This window comes from Lissotriton helveticus, chromosome 10 (assembly GCF_964261635.1).
Source record: "Lissotriton helveticus chromosome 10, aLisHel1.1, whole genome shotgun sequence".
NCBI classification, from domain to species: Eukaryota; Metazoa; Chordata; class Amphibia; order Caudata; family Salamandridae; genus Lissotriton; species Lissotriton helveticus.
This window is the reverse complement of record NC_136071.1, coordinates 526373150-526400682: the sequence shown is the minus strand read 5'-3', so window position 1 is coordinate 526400682 and position 27533 is coordinate 526373150. Positions and strand designations below refer to the sequence as shown.

Below are 27533 nucleotides of genomic sequence, written 5' to 3'. Positions count from 1 at the left end.
GTGTTCCAAGGGCTTTGGCAGTGTCCGTGTCCTTCTTGATAGTATTTAAGGCCTCATCTATCTTTTCCCCGAAGAGATGTTGGCCGTCATAAGGCATATCAATAATTTTTGTCTGCACCTCCTGGCGAAAAGAGGTGGCCTTGAGCCAGCCTTGTCTTCTGAGTACAGCGGCACCTGCCAGTTGCCTGAACCCGGTCAAGGCGACATCCATTGCGCAGTCAATGAGTTCAGAGGCAGACGTCTGGCCTTCCAAGAGGAGTAATTGGGCTTCCTCTTTTACATCCCCTGGCAGGTGAGATAGGTAGGGTGCAATATCTGCCCAAAGTTGTCGGTTGTAGCGGCCCAGGAGTGCGATGGAATTTGCCACCTTTACCGTCATGGCCGACGTAGTGGAAAAACGCTTGCAAATCGTATCCAGTTTTCTGCCTTCCTTGTCAGGTGGTGCTGACAAAGGCGATGCTGGGTTACGAGAATTTTTCTGCGCCGCCTGGGTTACCACAGAATCTGCCTTGGGGTGACCTGTGAGGCATGCTGGCGCTGATGAGGTCGCCTTGTATTTCTTTTCAAGCCTGGGTACCACTACTGGGATTGAGGCTGGTGTTTGCATCAGTAATTTCCCCTGCTTCCATATAAAGTCAATGATGGGAATTGACTTGGTTGTCTTTTTGGCTGGTTCCTTGAAGTCGTACAGGAAGCACTCGGTTTCCTGAGTTTCCATAGCCATATGGAATCGCTTTGCTGCACGCTCTACAAGATTATGGAATCCACCGATGTCTGCGGGTGGTGATTCCGAAGACTGTGGTTCTGGGGAGGCCGGGGAAGAAGCGATATAGTCTTGATCTGCATCTGGGTCAGACTCATCTCCACGGACCTCGCCCTCTTCCTGGTCCCCTTCTTCGTCAGCAGACAAGTAAATTTCCTGCACTGGCTCTTGTTCTCTACTGAGCGCCAGTGGTGGCGGCTTGCGTCGGGCCAAAGGAGTGGGTGCTTGTACAGTAGTAGTAGGTACAGGCGTAGATGACTGTTCCGGGAACCGCTGCTTATAATCTTGGATCAGAAATTGTAGGTCTGATACAATAGCCGCTGGTAAGCACACCATCGGTGTAACCTCTGTGCGGACTCGAGTGTGGACTGAATGTTCCACATGTTCCACCTCCTCAATTTCTTCATCAGTGCTTTGGCACTTAACCACCAGGTCTGATGGGCTTGTGGCTTGTGTGTACAGCTCTTCCTCCGACTCCTCGCCTTGTAATAGACAGGTTGGAGGCAGCTCTTGCACCTTACTGGGTGACGTCAGGTCTGGCGTAATTGGTTTCTTCGTAACCTTAATGATGACATGGGATGTCTGTGGTGGCAGGGTATCCATGGCATGAGAAAGTAACGCAGACTCTTTCCATTTTCCTGTAGGCGTTGTCAGAAGCGGCGCCGATGACGACGATGCTTTTCCAGAGGTCGTCGACGACTTCGTCGACGGTGTCGTCGTCGAAATCACCTTCGCCAACGGTATTTTCCCCTTTGTCGACAGTGTCCCCGTCGACAGCGTTCTCGTCGACGTGTCCTTCGTCGACGGTATTTTCCCCGTCGTCGACGTTTTCGTCGTGTCCTTCGTCGACGGGACCATCGTCGTCGACTTTGACTTCGACGTCCACTTTGACGTCGACGATAAGATGTTGGTCGTCGATGGAGTAAATGGAATGGTCGACGACACTGGCATATTCGGCTTCGATGAAGACGTCGTCTTCGTCGTCGAGGAAGAGGTCGACGATGCTGTCGTCGTCGACACTGTCGTCGTCGACGTTGATGCAGTTTTTTGCGCTGAGGAGATACTCAACGTTGTCGTCGTCAAGATCAGCGGCAGCTTCCTGACGACAGGAAGATCCTTGCCAGACACTGAGCTTTTGCCCTCTGAGGACTTCTTGAGAGTCTTCTTAGGAGGGGTGTCTGAGGGGCTAGGGGAAGTAACCCTTGGCCTCTTCAAGGAAAATTGTGAGGTACCAGACACACTCTCACCGTCTTCTGATACCAAGTCATCTTTTCTCTCCTTCAGTCTGTTGAGCCACAGCAGCAGGCGTCCTTCTCTGTCTTTGAGGGTCTTGTTTGAGAAGGTCCTACATATTTTGCAGTCCTTGGCTAGATGGTGAGGGTAGAGGCAATACAGGCAGGTTTCATGTTTGTCCTCTACATGGAGCCTTTTCTTTCCACACGAGGAACAGGCTCTGAAGAGACCCTTTTTCTGGGTATCAGCCATAATGTACTAAAGTGTGTAGATTCGTTTTTTAAAAGTAAGAAGTAGAAATCCTGAGGAGAACTCAGGTGGAGACTCCCTAGCACAACGTGCGGTAGAAAATCTGAGAGACCTAGGCTCCTGACAGGAAGGTTCTAGAAGGAGGTGGTAGCTGATTGGTTGGCTTCTTTACTTTGGTCCTTTTTACAAAAAGACACAGATAGGCCACTAAGGTGGGACCCTTGGGCCTTCTCTATTTAGGTCCTTTTTACAAAAGGACGTGGATAGGACACTAAGGTGGGATCTTTAGGCCTATTCTTTTCTATGTATGTCTCTAAGACATTACTTTTTTATATACCAGAGGCTCCCGTCTCGACGACGGGGAATGATTCAGGCATGTGAATCTATGAAAGACACCCAAATACTGGATAAGATCCACCTTCCTGCACATAAACAATCTTGAAATGACATTTTGTAACTACTATGTGTGTTGCTTAATGCAGCACACACAGAAGTTGCAAAATGGTATTTAAAAAAAATGATTGTTTATATGCAGGAAGGGGGACCTTCCTGTACGTAAACATTCATTGGCCTTTAGCTGTTTTTATGTGTGCTGCACAACATGGCACTCACACATGAAAACAGCAAAAACAAGGAGAAATTAAACATTTCTCCTCGTTGCGCCAGGGTAAGACCAGGTTTTCCCTGGTCTTAATTCTGGCGCTGCCTTCTATTTACACCTCCCTTGAAAATAGGGGGCAGCGTCAGACTCAATGGGTGTTGCGGTGGAATGCCCACAGTAACACCCATTGTCCTCCCCTTTCACACTAAGTATAGCGTGAAAGGGGGCCTTGTTTACAAGGCAACGTTAAGCCACCTTAAGTGACTTAACACTGCCTTGTAAATAAGGGGAAGCCCCTATCGCCACAGAAACATCGTAAAACGCGACGTTCCCGTGGTGATAGCGGCTTGTAAATATGCCAAAAAGAAAACTGCGATCAACATGCGCAAACCGTATCTCTCTGTAAGTCCAAGGCCCAGACTGTGGAATTCAATGAACACAAGTGTCATAGCGGATGGAAACGACAACCTTTTGAAGACATTTCTGAAAACGGAACAAATACAGCATGAATTCAACAGAACCCCTAACCTTATATAATCTGTAACGTCTTCATTGACATCAATCTGCGTTGCATTGTAAATATCCAGTCTCGGCTTACCACTTGTCAGGGTGGGTAACAAGGGCTTGGCAAACCACAAGCACTGGGCTGTGGTCTTCACAACGCCTTCTTGGGACGTGCGCGCTCTGCTTTGAAGAATTCCGTAACAGCAGCAGCGGCCATGTCACATCTGATGGACAGTGGCGTAACGATAATTGAGGGGGCCCCCAGCCAGGTACATGGAGGGGCCCCCTCCGGACTCTATTAGGAGCTTTCAGGCCGAAGTGCAGTGCTGGGGCGGCCCCCTTGAGCTTGAGGGCGCCCCCGCACTGCGGGGGATGCGTTGGCCTGTGTTACGCCCCTGCCGATGGAGACACCGCAAAGGCTGTGCGCCAGCGCTCTATTAAAGAAGACATTAGCGCACCTGAATTTAAGGGTCCGTCTGATCTGTTGTTCTTCCCTCTTGGCCTTGTATAATATTCATAAATTATTTCAACACGTGAAGAAAAAAAACAAATTCCCATGGAACCTTTCAGCGCTATAATTTCATCTCTTCGTCTCTGTTATTTTTTCCATATATTCCATCAATATCATCCATAATTAATGCATGCAGGACGATTCCTGGATGTACCAACTTTTAGTACAGGTTTCGGATCGGTGCTTCTGACCATGTCTGTCTCATTATTGACAACACCGATCCACATTTGCTAGTATTATTAACTCCGATGTTAACTTTTACCTTTTGCTTGTATGTTTGAAATGGATGTATGGTTTAATTTCAGTCGCTGTTTCACCTTTCACAGTGCCACTCAATGGAACTCGAACGCTAAGTGCAGATGCCGTACTCTATTATAATTTGAAGACAGGAAGAGCCACTTAACCAATCATGGCTCTACTCTCATGCATTTTTCAGCATAAGAGTAGCGTCATGATTGGTCTGAGCAGACTAAGGCAGCGCTCATTTTCAACAATAAAAATATCCCTCGGGTTCAATCAATATCTCAATGACAGTCATTGATTCACACTCCACTCTATGGTCATTTATAATATAATGCAAGAACACAATGGTTAACAATACAAAAACACCACTCAATTATAAACGAACCTGAAATTACTGTTATCACAAAGTGTAAATCTATTTAAATCATGTATCAGTTAAAAACATTAACTCGGAATTACGAGTTGAGTGTTATTTAACGCATCCAATAATGATCAGATTTGTTAAGTACCTCAAACTTCGTTACATTTCGGCAGGTCAAACATGCCAAAAATGTAACAGGGCAAATTGTACAGTATTTACAGTGTAATGCGGATTTTGATGCCTTAAACACCAAATTCCAAGTTTTTCCTCACAAGCTTATAATAGTTGTTATTTAGTTGTTTTTTATCGCACACACTATTAACGTACCCTGTGGAATCATTATTTATCATGTGCGATAAATAACACCTAAACTAGTAACGAGGCCCTAAATCCGAAGCAAATGTATTCTGTATCAGCATAAGCATACCACTATAGCAATTACTTAGTATATATTCTGCTTCGAACCTTGCTAAGGAAATACAACTGCAACAGTAGGCAAACATATACAGTGCCTAGTACACGGATTTAATGTATACTGTATTGATACAGGAAAACCACTGCAAAATCAGTACATGCTCTTTCTACATCAGCATACGAATACCACTGCAGCAGCAGACACGTTTACAAAGTATCAACAACATCACTCTTGAATACCACTATGAAATAAAGAGGTGAGGTGACGAAAGAGAGTACCAATCGGAAGAGCAAGCACACTTTTAATGCATCTAGACCGCAGTTTGCCTTTTATATATGTATGTAGGGGTATTCGCAGAGAATAAACCTAGTTAGACAGCAGCAGAATACTAAACAAGGGCATGATACAGTAAGTATAAATTACAAGATGACAGGAGAGTGCCTTCATGTAGAGATGGACAAGTGGGTTTGAATCCCATCCCCGTTGCCACCGTGAAGATGTACAAAGATGCTAGGCTCCGGTGTTCATGTAGGTAGCTTCTTTAATATGGGAAATTAAAATGGACAATCTGACTTTTGGGCCCCCCCCCATCCCCTTTTTCTTGCCTCGTGCTTAATAGATCAGTGTGAACCTTTTTATGAAAGAGCCATAGTGGATGAACTCATTTTTTGGAAAGTTTTGTGCAAATCCGTCAAATGACACCAGTCATCAAAGAAACACAAAATGCCTTTCCTATGGAAATTCTGGCCTAACTATATAGATAGATAGACAGACAGAGAGACAGGCAAGCTGTCTGGCACACAGGCAGGCAGGCAGGCAGACAGACGGGAGGGCGGGCGGGCGGGCGGGCGGATAGATAGATAGATAGATAGATAGATAGATAGATAGATAGATAGATAGATAGATAGATAGATAGATAGATGGATAGATGGATAGATGGATAGATAGATAGATAGATAGATAGATAGATAGATAGATAGATAGATAGATAGATGGATAGATAGATAGATAGATGGATGGATAGATAGATAGATAGATAGATAGATAGATAGATAGATAGATAGATAGATAGATAGATAGATAGATAGATAGATAGATAGATAGATAGATAGATAGATAGATAGATAGATAGATAGATAGATAGATAGATAGATAGATAGATAGATAGATAGATAGATAGATACCCCACCAGAAGCTGGGTAGCGCCTCCCTTAACTGATCTTCACAATCAAACATAGACAGGAAGACATCCCTAGCATTCCGTATGGAACAAACATACCAGGCTGGGCAGCAGCGGGCCATGAAGTGCATAGAAGAAATAGATTCTAACACTTCAACCAACAGGTTTTACCAGCAAAAATAGACAATCTGCGACCCATTGTTCTAGATGTTGGAGGAAAGTACTTGCAGAAGAACCCATTGTCAAATCATGGTCACCAGTTTCGGTGATTATGGTAACTTGGACAACATTAGGCGAATTTTCTGCACTTTGTCAGTTCATCCTTAAAGGTTGGAGGGTAGTGGAGGTCCCAATCTTTAAGACTACAAAAAACAATCCATAACGTGTTTTGAAAGGCAAGAGCAACGTTAATCACAAAACAAGTGCAGCGCCATCTTGCCTGTGTATATATCCATTAAATCATTATGGATATTGATGAGTTACTACCATTATTAAGTCGTAGAGACAGACAACATACTATCATGGTCTATCATGGACATACTATCATGGAACTTGTCATTCATTGCAACAGTGCCCATCAACTCATTGCACAATTACGATTGATATTTGCACAGTTTAGATAGGTGTTACATTGCTCTTTTAAATTCATAGCGAGATGGCAACAAAAATTGAAGAAACTATAACTCGAGACCTTAAGTAACTTTTGGCCACAAATTATAATTTCTTAACAAATGCATAACTCTAAGTATAACTGCTGAATTTCTATAGTTTTGTATGGGTAAAATGTCAAACTAGCTATAACATCCCTGCAACCTTTGTTTTTTTCTGTGAAAATAAATAAATATATATATACCTACGTCTTTTGTATTAGGTAATTTTAATAATTCTGGGCCATATTATCAAGGAAGCTGTTCACACATCTAACCTGGGCTTCGATTGAAATTTGATCGCATATTTTCAAACCCATTATCGCCGCTTTATCGGCAGTTTCCTGCCGGTAAAGCGGCGATAAACTACCGCAGCTTCCTCGATAATATGGCCCTGTGTGCTTGTTACATTTGTGCATGGCTTACTTCTATGTTCTAAGGAACACTTCACTTTCCTTCCATTTTTTACCCTTCTCTCTTCTCTTTAATTCCTATTCTCTGTTCTTAAAAAACAAACAATGCATTGAACATTAAATTGTCCTTTTGTTTTTTCAGATTTATTCTACATTTGACTATATCATATTGATGATAATGCCACTGTGTTATTGTTTCTTTACTAATGCTCACAACTTTAATTGTATATTGTATTATATATTTAATGAAAATGTTTCCAATTAGGAGAAAATAATGTGCACACCCTATCTTAATTTTTGTGTTATGCCTGTTTGAGGCACCACTGGCAAGTGGTGGATTGGGAGCCCCAGGTTTCGAGGCTTACTATTTTGCAGCCTAGCTACAATGGCTGGCCCGCTGGCTAGATGGGAGGGGGCTTGCTACACTAGCTCAGGTCACTGAGGCACCACAGGCGATTTTGCTTCCTAGGATGCTGGACCGTCGGCAGAAGATTACCCAAATAGGAGTGTTACTCTCTGTTGCAATGACATGCTGGGATAGATGTGCAGCACGATCCAAGACTACACCGCTATATGCACCCACCATTCCTTTGGTTGGTCTCCCCCAGGCAGGAAGGGGCCCTCCTCTCAGAGGCCGACAACTACAAGGGTGGGAAGATGCAGGTGTACAGACAGTGGGGGATTGCTATAGAGATGGCGAACTGCTTCCACTAGACGATTTTTTAGAATACCACGAGCTGCCAGCGGGACAATTCCTGAACTATCATAAAATACGGGAAGCATTAGCTGACTTGTGGGGGAAGGCAGTGCAAGAACCTACAGGCAATGGTGACCCTGGGATTGGCCGGCCATTTAGTAAAGTGGCTCTATCTGTCGATTATGGACTTAAAGATCCCTTCGTTGCCCCTCCTACGGGACAGATGGGAAGGTACTTTGAATACAGTTGACAGACAAAGAATGGAAGAAGATCCTAGGTGGTCCGAGAAAGGTGTCCAGAAGAAAACAAGTTACTTACCTGTAACTTCAGTTATCCAGTATTGGTATCTTTCATAGATTCACATGCAGGGAGACTCCCTTCACCCACGACGTGCGGTGAAAATCTGAGGAGAGCTGGCTCTGCAGGGAAGGTTCTAGAGGGTGCTGTGAGCTGATTGGTTGGAGCAAAGACTTTGGTCTTTTTGACATAATGAGGTAGATAGGCTACTATAATTTAGGCCTCAGGCCTATTCCTAGGGCCTACTACTACTACAAAGTGCTTTTGCACTGCTTTTTTATTTACCGTGGGACTCCCGCCTCGTCGACGGGGAATGATTCAGGCATGTGAATCTATGAAAGATACCCCAATACTGGATAAATGCGGCTTTCAAAACATTTACAATTTAATATGCTCCACAGAACTTACCTTACACCACACCGGCTGATCGTAGTCTACGGAGGTGGGGTTCAGGCGTGTGCCAGATGCTCTCACAGGGAGGCCGACTTTGACCATATGGTTTGGTACTGCACTGGGCTTAATGATTATTGGCCCAAGGTTGTGGACACGATAAACAGGGTGCTGGCCAAAAATCTAGGATGTACTCCAGAGACTTGTCTACTGGGTTTATTCCCCAGACCCAAGCCCAAACGATTGGGGCTTAGATTTGTAGATTTGGCCCCGCTCCTGGCTAGCAGGAGAATAGCTCTTAGATGGAAAGCACAACAGGCTTCCTTAGTGTCTCATTGGGAAGACGATGTCTCCTGTTGGGCGAGGGCAGAAGAAAGAGCCTTAATTAAGGAAGACAAAGTTACAAAAAGGTGAAAGCCATTAGCAGAGCCCTGGGCTGATATTGTGAAGGCATGGGAAACACGACACACGCCTGCACAGCTCTCAGATGCAGACCCGACCGACTCTGATGACCCAGAGACGCGCACATGCCTGCACGCTAGACGCTGTGAGATGGATGACGTTTGACTGGGGGGATCGGGGGCCTGGAGGTGGGATGGGGATTGGTGGCCTTGTAGGGCACTGCAAAAGGACTATACGCTGATACTCTTTTTACGGGCTTCCTCCCCCCTTCAACAATGCGGGACCCACCCCCCAATGCGGGACCAACTTGAGACCTGCGATCCTGGACCCACATGAGCCCGTATACTATGAAAGGTAATATTGATCACGACCCCTGGATGTACGTTACAAGTTGTAGCTAGAGGTTTCATTTTTTAATAATTTTTCCTTTGAATATGGCTTTTATTTTCCCTTATCACCACAGCTGAACAGATTGGTAAAGAATAAAATGATATACTGCGGACACTCTAACGCTAAGGTAGACATTACAGATAACCAACCTGATTACTCCCTATAGATAATCGTGACATGGGGAAGGGTTTCCTTTACTTATCATCCCTATAGATGCACAAATCTGGAAGACAACTTTATTTTGACATTGTTAGACTTGTATAGTAATTGAATTAACGGTTGGAGTTTGGTATCCTACAGAGAGGGTTACTGAAACAGGATGTTTCTTATATATATCTAATGTATAAGAGGCTCCTTACTACATGCTAATGTAAATGTAGTGTGTTTCGTTCTGTTTTAAAATATAAATGCCAATAAAAAAGATATTTAAAAAAAAATGCCGGTTTGAGGGACCTTGAATACCCGTGTTTAAAATTGGTTAGTAAAGTGAATCAGTTGACCCAAGCATCCATTTGCCATTTGAGCCTGGACCTCCACTAGAACTTAGGTGTATGTTGACTTGAGAGGCCGCTTAGTGCAAACAAACTGTGTAAACAATTGGATTGGATTGCAACATGTATGTAGTGCTTACTACCCCTATTTGGGGCGCTAAATGGGTAGCACAATACACAGTGTAGGGTGTTTGGTTGGGAGTGTGTTTTCTTTGATTCGATAAACAATGTACTTTATGAGTCTCCCGCCACCAGACATAGAGACAGAGCAAAATAAGTTTTTCAACGACTTCCTGGACTTCTTGGCATGTGACATAGTGCCTTTTTGAGTTTCGTTCTTTTTCTGTCTAAGGCGTTTTTTTCGAGTAGAAGTAAATATTGATTTTATTATTTTTTTACATCCTGTCTTTTAGGCACCTGGAATGGCAGGCCCGAACTGTGCTCCAAGCCTGTCTCACTTCTCGCGATACTACCAGCGCGCTGGCAGGGACTTCCGGTCCCCTCTTACCTGTGGACATCTCCGGACCAACCAGGCAAAGACGCCGGGGTGGGACCCAGGATCGATAGCACAAAGAGTAGCCTTTAGGCCTTGGAGGAGCGCGCGCCGAGCCGGCTTTGTTGTGAGCCGCAGACAGCACTTCTCTGCCCAGAAGGGGCGAGGCATGAAATATAAATGGGCTGGGGAATGTGATTGTAAAGTTGTGATTGATCCTGTATTACCCACAGCCACTCTACTGGGCCAGCACCGCGCGTTCTTCTCTTCTTCCAGAAACTCGCCCACTTTGGCCCAGGTGGAAGAAAATACGCGGCCGTTTCAACGTGTAAAACTTTCATTCACTGATTTAAGATGTATACTTCTCATGCTCACCACCTGCTCCCACCTTTCCTCCAAGGAGCCCCCAAAAAACAAACCCCGTTATTAACCTTCTCCAACTGCCCAGGCCTGCTTCTGCCCAGAAGCCACCAGACATGTGAAACTCTTCATCTGGGCTGGTGAGGCATCCTGGACTGTTGTCATTATTCATGTTTGCTCTGTGTCCTTTGGCTACTACTCAAAACATTTGCGCTATTACCCATCCAAGATGTGGCGGGAAATAACTGTGTAAGGATAGTAACTTTCTTTTGTGTAGTGATGGCTACCACAATGATCTGATTTTCAAAGCGCCCAAACGGATTTCTCTTTTATTTCATTTTCCTTCTGAAAATATTGAAATAGAGGTACCCTATGGAGGAATCCAGCTTCAGCCCTGTTATTTAGTGTATCTCAGAGCCACTTGAAAGGTTGTCTGTGTTCAAAACAAGAGCTCAGTGTAGATAGCCCAGAAATAAGAGATATTGAGGCATAAAATAGGGTCAGATTTAAACAAGCTTTGGAAAATCAGATAGGTCTAGAGTTGGTTCATGTCCTTTTGGCTTAGTTAATGTGTGTTTTGTTTTCTAATGGTCTGCAGCCAAACTCTATTGTTGGAGAAGATGCTGAGTCCCCATCAATCAAAAAAAGTGCCTAAAAAGCAGAAATGGTCTCAAGAAGCGCACATTGCCAAAGTAGTTCCTGGCACTGAAGGGAACTACTTTGTGTGTGGATGCGATCCTTGTGAAAAGGATGAAATACTGTCACACACAGTGAACGTAGCCAGTGACTGAAGTGGGCTCACCCGCTGCCCCATGCTTTATGCAGTAGTGGCCAGAAGGAAAATGCTGGTGGGAGAGTAAAAGGTCAATGGATAAAGAGGTCTGGCTTAAAATCCCTATAAGCATGCTTATTATACATATAATTTTAGTAAAATCAGAAGGTCTTGGCTAATGTCAGATTTAAAACCACACAGTGCACATTGGTGCTTCATGCAATGTTGATAAATAGCCAGTACATAGTGCAGCCTTTAGAGAAATGTGGTAACATATATGCATTGGTATAAAAATGCAAAGCACAATATGCCTGTGGCATATTACAATGAGCCCTTGAATGATGCCTTCTGAGCAAAGACTAAAACTGCTGTGTTCATAAAATCCAAAAAGGACTACTTCATAAAATAAAGAAAAGAATACTTCCCAGGTGGGCACATAGGTCTTTCATAGAAGACCAACTGTAGGATGGTTGTAATGCTGATATTTACAAAATGTATGAATGAAAGAATGTACCTATTTATATGAGATCGCATAAACGGTGTGAGCATCTGATAACAGGCGGTGTACAGGCTATCTATCCTGGTGCTGCAGTCTTTGATGACTGGCCCAGGTGTCAAAGGTCGCTGATTCATAGAGGGGCTTGACGGCATATGAATAGCCCTTATCTTGTATAGCTAGGAGCTACATTTTTGTTTTTAAAAATGGGGCTCTAGTTGTTTGTCAAGGTTGGACTGGCCATAGCGGGCATCAGGTGTTTTCCCGTTAGTCCGGAAGGGTTGGGGATGGTTTTGGATCGGTGGGGGCTGTTTTTGTTAGCGGGGGGGGGCAGTCTTGCACCAGCGCTGCAATATTGGGCCCCTATAACAAAATCAACAGCAGTATTCCACCCCCGACCACCTTAATTGTCCGGGCTGGTTTGAGTTGTAAGTCCTGCCCTGGTCGGATGTCAGAATACTCGACTCAATAGTCTTTTCCCCTAGAAAGGCGCAAACATGCAAATATTGATATTTTCAAAAACAAATTCCATATATCTAATTAAATGTCAGCAGGTCTGATGAAATTCAACAAGAAAATATTCTGTGTGTGCAAATGTAATCTTGACAGGAAATTAATGGGTGCAAAAACCTCTTTTAATTTCGATCCCTCCACAAAAAGGGGTTTGCACCATGATTGTAAAATAACAAGGCACTTGAAGTCGCGGCACTAGTGTGTAAAATTTGGCCAGATCTAAATACCAAGGCCTATATATATCAAGGATTTGTATCGCCCTTGCGTCTCGTAAGGGGATGACTAGGGCGACACAAAGCCTAAATGAGATTTATCAAGCCATGCAGGGCCACTTTGTGTGGCCCTGTGTGGCTTGATAAATCTAGAGTAAAGTAAGGCAGCACAAATCACTGCCTTCCATTACTCTGCAGCAGGTATGTGTGCCATGGGTAGAGCGTGGTTCCCACGCATTCACTCATGCATTCTGACACGTTTCCAGATTTCAGCACTAGTAGACTTGGGAATGCATCAGAATTGTATACCTCCCCACCATAGGAGCAATGAGGAGAAATATCTGTAATTCTCCTCATTGTTTCCTCTAAGTGTGCTGTATTCTGCAGTACACTTAGAAAGAGGAAAATGCCTCTGAGGATTGCTTTTATGCAGGAAGGTTCCCGTTCCTGCTCAAAACCAATCCTGCCTACAATGCAGGTACCCTTTCACCATTGTGTAAGGGTGCCTGCATCGGCACTACTTAGCAGTCTGTGCGCCAGCACACGCAGAGCGCAGCGCCGTATATTGTTAAATAGGGCGCATTTCTGCCCTCTCCCTCTCATGCGCTGCGTGAAAATGTGATAAATATGCCCTCCAATATTCTACTCTGATCTACTACCAGAGCTCAGAAAAAATGTATACATTGTTAGGAAAGAGGCTGTAAACTTGTCAGCCTATAGTACCAATTGCAGGTCTATACCAGTGTCACATCCTGGAAGAAGTACCTTCATTCTATTCTTCGAGACCATAATTGAAGACTGTGATAAAAGATCTGGATGGAAGATATTCAGGAGTAAAAATAAAATATATAATTTCACTGACATAGTAATGAATGTATTAAATAACACCTTCCACCAAAGATGGTGTGGAGGAGACAAGCATGGTCAATAAAATAAACTACCGGAAGGTAGTAATAGTGCTAAGTGTGCTATAACAAGCAGGTTGCTTCGGTACAACCCCACTACATCGCGCAACCAGTACATCGTCAAAGGTCACTTCTGTAAAATAAGTTATGGATTACTTAATTCAAAATAGGGGGAGGGTAACAAATGCAATGGGGAGATTGAAGGTGTCCCACTAAGATAATGGCACGTCAAGCACTGTAGTGGAGGGAATGTAGTGGCAGGTGATAGAGCGGCAAATAATTGAATTATAACCGATATTCGTTCACGAATCTTGCCTTGTCAACTGGTGTCTGATTTTCTTTCTTGATGGTGAAAGCACATACTTTGAGCTGTGAACCTGCATTTACAAATGACATTGCTTTTTTTTTTAACTACAAGTGTTGATGAGTTTTCCCATGTTATATGTGCATTCTACGGTGTGTTATTTCACTTGCTCTTTGTAAATAGGGACCTAAATGTCCCAGCATACAGATTACTGTTGGCCATACACCAATGCAAGGAAAAGTGTGGTCCATGAAATGGGGCTACTTGACAACCATTGGCTGGGTACCAGTAACAATAAATAGATTTCATAGATGTACATTTTTTATGTTTTATTGATGTTACAATTTCCTGACAAGTTTGCACATGCGTACATACATTAACTTCTTCCTGATTGTTTTCACAGAATCTGTACACATGTCCATCGCACATGAATCAGACATGATCAGTGTACAAAAAGATGACATGTATATCAAAGATGGTGGGACTGCCATGTCCACTGTGCCTATATTTTGATTGCACTGACTCAAGAGTCCATTCAGTTCCCTTATGGTGTTCCACAGGGCTCGGTGCTGAGTTTGTTGCTATTTAATGTATACGTCTGCCTGTTAGCGGAGGTGGTTGAAAAAGCAGCACTGTCTCTGTTTTCCCATGCTGACGACACACAGATTAACTTTACTCTCTCCTCGTCACAAGGACAGAAGCACTCGGATCTTAACCTAGGACTGAGTAAAGTGGCCTCATGGGTGCAAGATAACCTGCTCAAACTAAATACGACAAGAAAGAAGTTATGTTCTTAGGCAAAAGACATGACCTCTGGGGTCCTGACTGACTGACTTAATATTTCTAAAGCGCACTAATGCCGAGGCGTCTTGGCCCTGGGGTAAGTGCAGGCGAGTGCAGCAAGACAGGCTAGCATTGAGAGAAAAGCCCTGTTTTTATTTGCTTCCTGAAAAGTGTCCTACCGGATTGAAGTCGGAGTGGTATTGGAAGTGAGTTCCACAATTTAGCTGCTTTGTGTGAAAGCGCTCCCCCCACCTTACTCTGTTTATCTTGGGGCAGAGTACCAATCCAGTGTTTGAGGATCTGAGACAGCGTGATGGTTCGTAGCAAGGGAAGAGGGCTTGTAGATAAGCCCCTCCTCCGTAGATGGCTTTGCGGACTACACACAAGGCATTAAAGTCCGCCCGTCGTTTTACTGGGAGCCAGTGTAATTGCTTCACGCCGGCAGATGTGGAATGGTGCTTTGGAAGATTGAGCAATACTCTTACGGCCGCGTTTTGAAGAGAATGGAGTTTGGAAAGCTAGGCTACACCAGCTCCCAAATATAGAGCATTGCAATAGTCCAACCTGGACAGCACTAAAGCTCCAACCACCACTTTCCTCAGGGAAAAAGGGATAAAGGGTAGGATCTTCCAAAGGACCTTCTGAGTGAAAAAGCAGGCTGAGGACACCTAGTTTATCTGTGGAGCAAGAGTGAGGTCTTTGTCTATCAGGACACCTACGTTTCTAGCTTTAGATGGCGGCACAGGGCAGATTCCGGCTTCAGGGGGCCACCGTAGTTGGTGCCAAACTCTACAACCTCAGTTTTACCTGTATTTAGTTCAAGAAAATTGAGGTGCTCAACATTGGCCCCCCAAATTAGGTTCTCCATCCACGCCAGTGAACAGTGTTCGGAACCTGGGTTTCATAATTGATGAACATCTATCGATGAAACAGCAAGTGGCTAAGATCTCTTCCACCTGCTTTGCAGTCTTGCGTTGGCTAAAGAAGCTCTTATGGCTGATTCCTCTCTCAGTCCAGAGAACTGTGGTCCAGGCTCTTGTTATTTCAAGACTGGACTACGGCAATGCCCTCTATCTGCGAGCCGATATGTCAACCAGCCTGAGGCTGCAATTGGTAAAATACGCAGCGGCGAGACTACTTTTTCGACTGCCTACGTTTTCTTCTGTGTCAGGGTGTCTTTATGAGTTACACTGGTCATCGGTGTCGAATTGGGTCAAATTTAAAGCGATGTGTTATATGTTTAAAATTAAAACAAGTTTGGCCCCAAAGTATCTGCAAGATTTGATGAAGCGGCACAGCCCGCTTCGCCCCTTGCGTTCTGCTGAGTAAATTCGCTATGTTGTTCCCAAAATCAGACGTGCCCGTATGAGAGGCCGGTCATTAGCCTACCTGGGACCGACCTTATAGACTTCCTTACCAGCCGCTTTGCGAGCTGAGACCTCTCAGCTCACCTTTTGCGAGGGTCTGAAAACCTGGTTGTTCTTAAATTAGTTTTCTTCATAACCTCTTTGTATTGGCTTACCTTGCCCAGCGCCGGGAAACCCTTCGGGGTAGCTTCTACGCCCTACAAATTCTAAATAAATAAATTAAACAAATCAACAACACTGTGCCTAAAGGAGGCTATCATATTTATTGTGTGGTCCCAGAGCAGTTTAAATGTGTAGGGGCAGCCTCTGCTAATGTAAATAACCCTCTCAACTGACACGCCCCATTCCATAAGGATGCACCATGAGTTAATCGTCGGTACTAATGGGCAGCCCCCTTTTTGTACCTCTGCTTACTACCAACAACCCATATTGACAAACAATTTCTAGTATCTTGTCAATTCTGGTTAGTCCATATACAAAGTAATGACAAAGTCCAGTTCAGAAACGTGAAGTCTGAAAGAAATGCCCAAGTTAAAAACAGTATTTAGAGAAAGCTAAATGCAAATTGGAAATCCAATAAATAAAATCATAAACCAGCAGTACAATTCTACCACCATGTTAGAGATGGTTCGGCATGGGTAGTTAATCTTGATCTTCCCAATTTTCTCTTTTTTGTGACCATCAATCCTCCAGGTATTGATGTAAAGGTATTTCAGATAAGATTGTGGAGAGAAAAAAGCAGAAGTTCATTCAGCTCCCGGAAGACAATAGTTTGTTAATCAGAAAAGGGGGGATGAACCACTTGTGACGATATCCATCAACCATACATTCGCAGTTTGTGGTGTATTTTGTCTCCGCTTGTGTGGTTTGGTATATAATATCATCATTGGGCTTGCTAATTGAATGTTCCATTCTCCAAGTGACCACTGGCCCCCTGGCACCTGCAGCCTCCAAGCCCCTTTAGTTTACCCTCCAACCATCCTGGGCAACCAGTGAGTGGTGGAATATGCCATAACCTTCACCACTCGATTTTAATAACATCAGACAACTGGGTTCTCCAGATTGTCTGATATGTGAGAGCCAATTCGAAGAAATGCCCCCCACATTATCACACCCAGTAGTAGTGTTTACCAATTGCAGACTCCCAGTGTAGCATCTTGTGCATACCACCGCTCACGAGGGCGTGGCATCTGGGTGCTCCAGAAGCTTGGCAAACATTGCCGCCCAGGTCTGCAAGTCATCTGCAAGCTTGTTATTTCTGTGTGTTTTTCTCATATGCCTCTCCTCAGCCATTGCCCATTCAGCCATATCTCGCCGCCAGTTTCGATACCAAGGGCTGCCCATAGAGCACACCACTCTGGCTCAACTGCGCGCAGCGTGACATTTGCTTCACTCCGTGTATAAGGGCCAGTCCAGGGGCGAGACCGCCATCCAGCAGCCAGCAAGTAAGTGCACCACTCTTCACCACATGTCTCTCCATAAGGCTCAGCAAGAACAGGTCGCACTCCCAGCATGGGGCTTCACCAGCAGGGGCAACCCCTCTACCTCCACAGTCTCCATCAGCTCCAGCCTACGCCTGTAGCCCTTCTCAGCATCTCCACCAGAGGTCTTCAACTAAGTAATCCGGGTTGGAGCTCACTGACACTCAGCACTCAGGCACTCATGCTCAAAGGCCCTTTGGTGCCGCTTGCGACATCAACTGTCTCCTTACAAAGGGCAGGAGACTGATTCCGCTCCCCTCAGGAGCCTGTGCGTGCCTCACCAAATAGGCCGATACAAAAGGGGATGATGGATGGCCAGCACATGCAGCAAGGCCCCACTGTCCCTTACCGAGGCTCAGGAGTCCTCAGAAAGATCTCTGTCCCCTACGCAGCTCCTGGGAGGCCTCAGGCGCCGACCTCCTACTGCGGCGGGAGCAGGTGACAGCGCTACTCTCCACTTGTGTGCTGCTGCATCGTTCATGCAGCCAGCCCTGCTGGGCCCATTGCTGCTATTCTGTCTTGCCTTGTGGCCTGACCTGGGCTGCTGCCATCATGCTGCCTCTCCTCCCAACCCCCAACCCCCAATGGGCCTCCACGTACATACCCAAGGTCTCTGATATCCCCCGGGGCTCCGGTCCATAGCTGTGCTGCGGGCGGCCTCTCTCTCCATCGTCACTCTGTCCCTCGTACCTCCTCAAGGCCGCAGTCTGCCTGGTCCTCTTTGCCACAATAGACTCACCAGCAGCCACAGTGAGTCTCCAAACTTATCAATGGGGGCATGGAGATACAGGAGTAAAGTGGTCCCCAGGTTTGAAGAAGGATATTCATGGTGGCAGTGGAAGCCATTGGAAATGCGGCTAATTTCCCATCTTGCTCAGCCATGTCTTCCCCTCCTGGATCCTGCTTGTGACAGATGCCCGTTGGCATATTCGGACTCTGCAGTGGGACCTGAAGCTCCAGTTAGCACAGCATCAGGGGAATCTCTCTGGCATGGTCCAGATCTCGGAGGGCACTGCAAAAGATGTACAGTGGTGGTTTACAAACCGTGATTGGGTCAACAGCAGACCCCTCTCCCTTCCCCAACCAGATCTTAAAGTAGCGACAGATGTGCCACTCCAGGGATGGGGCTGCCATCTGGGAGAGGTGGAGATCAAAGGTCTTTTGACTCAGTTGGAAGCCGGAGTAAACATCATGTTGGATCTCCGAGTAATTGGGCTGGCATTGAAAGTCTTTCTACAATCCATCAAGAGTAGGCTGGTACAGGTGTTCACAGACAACAGCACCGCCTTGTGGTACTGCAACAAACAGGTTGGAATGGGACAATGGACCCTTTATCAAGAGGCCCTGCTCCTCTGGACATGGCAGGAACATCAGCACATATCCCTGGTGGTTCAACACCTGGCAGGCTCTTTGAAAGCCAGGGCAGACAAACTCAGCCACAGATGGCTAGCGGATCACAAATGGCATCTCCATCTGGAGGTGGTACAAGATCTCTTTCAGTAGTGGGGAGAGCCTTGGTTAGAACTGTTGTCAAGAAACTGCAATGTCAGCGGTTTTGTGTGGTGACGTTTCCAAGGCAGCTCTCGCTCAGAGATACCTTTCATCCTGTACGCCTTTTCCCCATGCCACTCTTGCCCAGAGTTTTCAAGAAGATCAGGAATCTCCAGGCCCAAGTCATCCTTGTTTCGCTGAACTGGGCTCGGAGAGTTTGGTATCCTGAGCTGTTGACCGTGGCCATTGTTCCTCCAAGCAGGCTTCCCCTTCAGAAGGATCTTCTGTTGCAGCAGCAGGGGAGGGTTCTCCACCTGAACCTGTCAACGCTATGCCTTCATGCGTGGAGATGGAGTGACGACAGTCGGCAGCTTTGGATCTTCCACCCAAATGTTCTTTTGGCAATCTAGCGTCCCTTCACCAAGACGGTATATGCTGACTGTTGGAATAAATTTGTAGCATGGTGGTCTGAGAAACAGATTGATCCCTTATATGCCCCACATTCTCAGGTCTTGGTGTTTATCCTTACCCTTGGCCAGCAAGTCTCTACATTGCACACTTTAAAGGGTTACTTATCTGTCATCTCCACTTTTCTGGAGCTACCAGATCAACCTTCCCTCTTCAAGTCCCAAATTGCAAATAGGTTCCTTATAGATCTCCAACACATGTTTCAACTGACTCCATATGTAATACATCAATGGGATCTTAATTTCATTCTTACTTTTTTGATGTGTGCTCCCTTTAAGCCGCTTCATACTTGCCCTATTAGGCTTCTCATCATCAAGACAGCCTTCCTAGTGGTAATCGCATCTACCCAGAAGGTCAGTGAATTGCATGCAATGTCATCTCGACCTACATATGTGTCTTTCTTACCAGACAAGCTGTTCCTTCGGACTTGAGCGTCCTTCTTGCTGAAGGTAGTCACCTCATTCCACATAGGCCAGTCCATCACTTTGCCTACCGTTTACCACCAACTGGACCCAAAAAGAGCATTGTTGTTCTATGTTGACAGCACAAAACCGTTCTGGCAGGACAATTAACTCTTTGTGGGGTATGTCAGGGCCAAGAAAGGGAAGGCTGTGCAGAAACATATCATCTCCCGATGGTTCTTGATCTGTAGCAAGATATCCTATGCATTGGCCAAGAAGTAACCCCTGAAGGTTTTGCGTGCTCATTCCACCAGTGTAAAGAATGCAACCAGTGTTTTAGCACATGAAGTTCTGGTCCTGGACATCTGCCAGCTAGCACCATGAGCCTCCCTTCACCAAACACTACTGCCTGGACAGTTTAGCCGTTCAGTTCCGCAGGACTTTCTGATGTAAAGCATGTTTGTAGACCCACCCCTGGGAAGGTATTGCTTGGGTATATATTCTAAGGTAAGGAGTCTGCGGCTAGAAGCCTCTATCAGATGAACAACTTACTTAACTTCGGTAACAACATATCTGGTAGAGACTCTAACAAGCTGCAGATTCTTTACTGACCCACCCATCCTCCCTACTCTGAGAACAGATTTTTAGGGTCAAGGCTGTTTCCCTTTTCAGGGCCCTAATTTTCCATGCCAGTGGTCAATGTTCTTTATGGATCCACGCTCCTAGCATGGAAAGTCGCAAAAAGTAAGAGTGCTAGGGTGGTACGTAGATAGGCACCACACACGTCACTTCTGGCGCGAAAGACACCATGCATAGCCGAACAATGCCACCTACCAACGTGCAGGGGTACTGCTCACACACAATTTCTGGATCTAGTCTGACGCCTGGGAAAAACTCGAACAAAAGGAATCTGCGGCCAGATAGAGACTCTGCCAGATAAGGCATTACCAAAGGTACGTAACTTGTTCTTTGGGTCTCATGCAAACGATGAGAAGTCCACAATGAAAACAGAGATGGACACTTTGAAGGCTGCCGGTCTGCAGAAGCAACAAGAATATCGTAGGAGGTACAGTCCTCATGATAGAAACATTTTCTCTCAGAGGGTTCAAACCCTTCACTGATCTCACCGACAGCAGCCAAGGGAACATTAGAACCTCAAAAACCATCAAGAGGTAGAGGACTCAGCAGCAGTACGCATCCACTGGAGAACCTTGGGCTAAACAATGAGTCGTTACTTTCCCCATTCTCTGTTTCTCACTCTGGTGGGGGGGGGAGTATTACCATGCATCTGGAAGTATAGCACTTAGTAACAACAGACAAATTGGTCTTGAATATTGTTCAGAATGGAAATTCTCTTCAATTCACATCCCCTTCTCCTTCAATGCCACCAATCAAAACATTGTTTTCTCAGAAAGACCTACTGCAAAATGAAGTCAATGCTTTTTTGCAGAAGCATGCTGTGGAGGAGGTTCCTCATCACCAGAGAGGATTGGGGATTTATTCTCGATATTTTCGGGTGCGAAATAAAGGACCAAAAGAAGAATTCAGACCTATTCTAGATCTTCGAATACTTAACAAGTACATAAATAAAGAAAAGTTCATAATGTTGGCATTGCATTAGATTTATCCACAACTACATCAAGAAAACTGGATGTGTTCAATAGACCTCCAAGATACCTACTTTCACATTACAATATCAGCAAAGCATTGAACACTGTTAGATTCAAAGTAGGATCTCATCATTACTAATACAAGGTCCTACCTTTCAGTCTAAAATCAGCTCCACTTACTTTCGCGAAATGCATGGCCATCATCGCAATTCATCCAAGGTAACAAAAGATCTTCATCTATCTTTACCTGGACAATTGGTTAATAAAGTGTATGTCACCAGCAGACACAAAGAAACATTACCAGTTCTGTCTCAAGGTGAAATCTACCAAAGATTCTCTTAGTAGGAGTACCATTCCAGCAGGATCTGCCTACTCAAACACTGATTACAGATGCCTCTCTCCAGGGATGGAGAGCTCTTATGAAACACTTGCTAACCCAAGGGATTTAGTCGGACAAGGATAAGCACTATGGCATCCATCTTCTGGAATTGATAGCTATTGATCTGGCCCTAAAATCTTTACTTCCATCAATAGCAGTGAACTTCCTTCTTGTTCAGTCCAACAATACAACACCAATGCATTACCTGAACAAGAAAGGAGAGACTCACTCTCGACCCCTATCTCTTGAAGCCCAAGCCATATGGAAATGGTTAATACCCAGACACCTAAGCATAACGGCTGTTCATCTTCTAGAGGCTCAGAATATTCAGGCAAATTCACCTAGTCGGGTATTTCAGGAAAATCACAACTGGGTTCTAAACGATGAAACCTTAAAAATATTTACCAAGACTGGGGATATTAACAAATACATTTGTTTGTAGGTGCAAACAACAAAAAAGGTTGAGACTATGCATTCAGATTCTTCCAACCAGGGTTGAAAGGGAATGCCGTTTGATAAATTGGTCAGGGAAATGTCTATACGCATTTCCCCCAATTCCTCTCATTTAGACAGTAATCATCAAACTCTACAGGTCCAAGATCAGGTTGATAATGATAGCACCTTAATGGCCTCATCAATAGTGGTTCAAGGATCATCTTCACCTGTCAGAACAACCACACAAGGGATTGCTGTGCAGGCAGGATCTCCTGTGCAAGTTATGGGGGACAGATAATGCACACCAACCTGCCATCACTGAACGTGATGGCTTGACTTCTGAATTCCTCCAATATGGTCACTTAGGCATGCCACAAGACTGCATGGACATTTTAATAGAGGCTAAAAGACCCTCCATGAGAAAAACATATATCTTTAAGTGGAACAGGTTTCAGTTATGCTGCATTCAGAACAGACACAATCTAATCTTGTGTCAGCAAGAAGTGGGTATACCCTCCTTTCTTCATTTAGCAAGGTCTGGTTTACAGTTTTCTTCTATTAAAATGTATCTTGCGCCTATAACAGCCTATAGAATATCTCCTTCACAAACTTCTTTCCTTAAAATACCTGTAATTAAAGACTTCTTAGAAGAGCATAATAATGCTAGACGTTATTGTCTAGATTCAGACTCTAAAGCAGATACTCAAGTAGGACAGGTTTCTTTGAGAAAGAGTTTCTGGAGATTGTTGGAGCTATTTTTATTTTACGTCTGTATTTTGTGGGATGGACTTGCTATTCAATTCCGTGCTCATGACTATTGATAAGGATCCCCTGGAAGAGAAGGAAATGTTTCTTACCTGTAACCCTAGGGAATCCTCATCCAAATCATAAGCAACCCTCCTACCTCTCCCGGACAGAGCCTTTTGCAGCTCTTAACAATTACCTCACCCAGGATTCTTAATCTCCGTAAAAATGACCTGACCTACCTGTCGTCTGTGAGGCATGATGAGATACAGAGCGTACTGTGAGGTTCTTAAAAGCACAGTGCCAGTTTTCTCTACTAGTCTTCGAATGGCAGCCAATTGGCTAACAATGACTCATATTTCCTTTCCTTTTAAAAAATGTTTGTGAAAGATTTTTTATTAATGACATATTTCTACGTACATATTTAAAATTAAAATTCAGTGTTATCTGGCCATTTTTAGCCTTTTTTTATATATATGTAAGGTACTACATACAAGATTTATTACATATATAAAAAAGTTTTAAGACTGCTTCGGGATACCCGCACGTGTGTCGTACTATTTAGTGCTTATGACTTTGATGAGGATTTCCCTATAAAAGAACAAGGATTACAAGTAAGCAACTTTTCCTTCTTTACCATCAATAAAAATATCATTAGTGTGAAAGGACATATTTAATAACAAATATATATCACTAGAGTCAAGGACATTTCTTACATATCACTGCTATCAAGTTATCTCTTACACCACTAACAAATATGTAAGTAGTGTGAAAGGACATCTCTAATTTTGTCTATAAACGTACCACACAACATTTCTAATACCATCCATAAATGTATCCCCAACGTGAAATGGCATATGTGATAAATCTAAAGATGCATTGCTAGTATAATCTCTGAAGTCATCTATAAACTAGCGAGAAATTATCTCTCATAAAGCATCTATGAATGCAGTCAGTAGACATATCTAAAACCATGCATATAATGTGCCACTAACAGGAAGGATATATTCTGTATTTTAGTAATGTAAAATGACATCTATTATACCATCAATAAACATATCAGTAGTCCGAAATGGTCTCTCTAATACCATACATACACGAATCACAAGTGTGAACGACATTGTTTATATATATCTGATGTGAAAGTATACCCCTTATACCATCAATAAACACATGACAGACCTAAAACGTCATCTATAATACACCACCAATAAATATATAAATAGGGTGATAGGATAGAATCTTGTCACTGGTGTGACAAGACATATTTCAAATGCATGGGTAACTATTGCACTCCTGTTAGAGAACATCTTTTGACTGAGGCCTAACATCATAATGTGTGCAGCAGGAAGTCACATCCTACAAAATATTGTTACCATTGCGTTAAAGGGCCAATGCAGATTTTCATTAAAATTATTTTTGTTAATGAGAACCGGTGGCTGGAGCATGGTAGTAAACAGTTTGCAATAACAGGGACAAATAATCAACCAATGATGGCAAAAGCAAAATGCGTATTTACTACTAAAGGACTGGTTAAATCAAGAGGGTTTCAAAGCAGCCCACAGGGTTTGCAAGCAAATGCTAACCTCTCTACCATAAATGACATCGCCCAGAAGCTTTGTTGGATGTTTAGCATTGCTCTGTCATGCCACTTATGTCTGTCTGATGTGTCTTTTTGATCCATTGCTTCAATGCTCATTTTAATGTCGCATGTGCCCTAAAGCTGCTAATGAGTGGCACACGGTGTTAAACAAAACTCTTAGTCAATCATAAAAGCCGTCAATCACATCAACCAATTACCATATGACCAGTGCGACCTGATGTCACTTATGTGACAGAAAACAACGCTCAAAGCATCACTGTAGATATCACTAATGTGAAATGACTGCAGTTTTACGAGAAAATGCATCACTCACAGGTCCTATTGAGATACAACTCTCCGAGTCTACAATAGCATTCCCTTACTATACCCATGTGATTATCATGTGACAGTATTATTGTGTTTGCAGCAGCAGCCTAATCACTACATTACAAGGAAAGATAGATGAAGCTAACAATAGTTAATATATACTCACCATGTGGTGCATTGGTAAGCTATGTTATTGTATTTCTGTATTATTGACCTTGATATAGTGGCATACAGTCTTACAATCAGCATGAGATAGTAACTGCTGAAGCATAATCAATAAGATTTTAACTATCCAATGAAAGGTATTCATCGAAAACCAGTATGAGATGAAAAATGTTCTAACCTTAAAAGAAGGTGAAGCACATCATGAATGGGCTGCCCACAAAATGTGGTCAGGGGCCTTAGATTTCATATTCACGCCACAATTATATAAAGCACATTAAGGTTTAAACTTTTCAGGGGGCACCACTTTGAAGGTGCCAAAGTTAAAAAAAACACAAGCATAGGCCATGCTAAAATGTCTGTTTTTAAAATAATGTTGTATGGTAATGTGAGCCATCACTAGTAAAGTAAGCATGGGAATCCTATATATAAGTACATAGAATGGGAATGGAGATGTATTTGTGTGGAAGCAAAGAACCCTAGAAAATGTTGGTTAAGGTTAAAAGGTCAGTTGATAGTTGCACTTTCAAGCCAAACCTAAACATCCATGTAGGTTAATGACTGCCCTCTTCCCATCTGTGCTGCTGCCAGTAAAAAACACCATAAATTATCTAGATATGTAAGATACTCCAATAGCATTACAGTGTCATGTGTGTGCCCTGAAAGTTCAAACTCAGGCAGCTGGATAAATAAAACAAAATTATCACAGCTGGTGGAGGACAACACTTTTTTTGTGGCAAGACACAACTTCTGCCCAATACAGACATGTACTTCAGGCTCCTAACATGTGGACAGAGCCAAAGCCCAACTACTCTCTAGTGAGTCTCACATAATTGTCTGGTAACACCTGCGCTGTCAAGTCAGGGCATAACAAAATGATCACAGCTGTGTGAAGGACAGGCACTTTTTTTGTGGATGCACACAACTTCAGGCCGATTACAATATGTATCCCTGGCTCCCAACATGAAGGCGGAGCCATAGTTCCTCTCTAGTGATGCTCACATAATTGTCTGGTGACAGCTGCTCTGACAAAACTGATAAATGATTTTTTATGTGTGGCTGTATACCGACTGCACCAGTACCACAACAATGATTACAACATTCCTGAAGAAGAGTTTCTGTTGCTAAATTAGCATACTGTTTTCCCAGTTCAGGTGATACAATGTTTTTTTTCTGCTGAGTGCCAGGTTGTAGAGACTATAACACAAATATACTATTCTTTTGCATCAGCGCCTAAGTGACGCAATGCAGCACAAGTGGCAGAATGAACCATCTTTTCTGCACAAAAGGTTTTTGTGGCAAAAAGCTGAAGTGATGACAAGGCAAATCTTTTTCAGCCATAATGTTGGCAACTGAAATCTTATTGCTATGTGACATAGTCAAACACTGGAACCCCTTCATAGAAGTATCTGCAAGCTTAAGTTGTCTTTTCTGACTTGGAGAATTTAGTATTTGCACATAGCAAAGGGATTCACCACACACAAATTCCTGCCTTGATGGGAGAATTTCTTTGAGTGTAGGTATGATCACAGGGACACGTATGTTGGCAATCTTTAATGGCATAGAAATTGCACAGGAATTGCAGCAGGCCCCATATTAGCCAAGGTATGGTAGTAGCAGATAGTAAAAGTATATTGTATAAACCAATGCAATCATTATAACAGAATTATTTCAGTTATTTGAAACAACTTTCCCATTATCAATTTTACTACAAATTAAAAGAAATCCAGCATCTAAAACCTCTTGCTATTCATTCTCTGTGCAGTATCATTCGCTTTGCAATGACTGACCCTAATTAAATTTATTATCATCATTATTTTCATTTATTGGAGAATAAAAAACATTTCAGCGACATCATTTAAAAGTGACGTAAATCCATAATTAAATTAGACCATACCTTATTAGGCGCTAAGCAAAATATTTGATGCACAGCTTAATCCAGATATATTTATGCTTGATTGGTTAGTCAATTAATTATAAGATTCAGTAAGGTAATTGGTTTGGCTTTTCTGTTGGACGTCTGCATAGTTGTGACACCTGAAGTGAGTAATAGTTGAGATGTAATTAAAGGTTTGAAAGTTGAGTATGTGAGGTTATCTTGTGAGGCAGTTTCAACACTTAACTCTTCCATTCCATAAACTACAGTTGATAAGGTTCAGGGCCTTCTCTGATTCTTATAAAAACATTGCTGTAGAAATACTCCTCACTACAGAATACAACAATAGTATCAAACAATTACTGCTAGATTCTAAATAACTTCCAGGAAATAATTCACTGTGAACATGTGTCATTTATTACCTGTGTTGACCAAGAAGAAAGGAATGCTGGCAGTATTTTTTAATCCATATGATCTTCATTATATTTTTCCCTTCCCAGGTTTAATTTTTTTAAATGATTTAACCACTTTGAAAAGTGGAATTAAACATGTTAAGGCCTTATTTAGAGTTTGGACATCCTTGTA

At 43.5% G+C, this 27533-nt stretch overlaps 1 protein-coding gene across 3 annotated transcripts in view; it reads right to left on the bottom strand.

Annotated features, from left to right (window-relative positions):
• PRR35 (proline rich 35) overlaps positions 1 to 27533 on the bottom strand; it is a 196659-nt gene that overhangs the window by 105878 nt on the left and 63248 nt on the right. For 2 of the 3 annotated variants that reach the window (XM_078663058.1, XM_078663057.1), the window contains one exon: positions 26970 to 27109. The exons of the other annotated variant lie outside the window; for it this stretch is intronic. The gene's annotated coding sequence lies outside the window, so the exon portion shown is untranslated. The remainder of the gene's footprint in view (positions 1 to 26969; positions 27110 to 27533) is intronic. 3 annotated transcript variants of the gene reach the window in all.